This window comes from Mirounga leonina, unplaced genomic scaffold, assembly GCF_011800145.1.
Source record: "Mirounga leonina isolate KUSES-001 unplaced genomic scaffold, KU_Mleo_1.0 Mir_151, whole genome shotgun sequence".
Taxonomy (NCBI): domain Eukaryota; kingdom Metazoa; phylum Chordata; class Mammalia; order Carnivora; family Phocidae; genus Mirounga; species Mirounga leonina.
This window is the reverse complement of record NW_023270377.1, coordinates 105208509-105208746: the sequence shown is the minus strand read 5'-3', so window position 1 is coordinate 105208746 and position 238 is coordinate 105208509.

Below are 238 nucleotides of genomic sequence, written 5' to 3'. Positions count from 1 at the left end.
TTTCTTTCTTTCTTTCTTTCTTTCTTTCTTTCTTTCTTTCTTTCTTTCTTTCTTTCTTGCTTGCTTGCTTGCTTTCTCTCTTTCTTTCTTTCTCTCTTTCTTCTTTCTTTCTTCTTTCTTTCTTCTTTCTTTCTTTCTTTCTCTCTTTCTTTATTTCTCTCTTTCTTCTTTCTTTCTTTCTTCTTTCTTTCTTCTTTCTTTCTTTCTTTCTTTCTTTCTTTCTTTCTTTCTTTCTTTC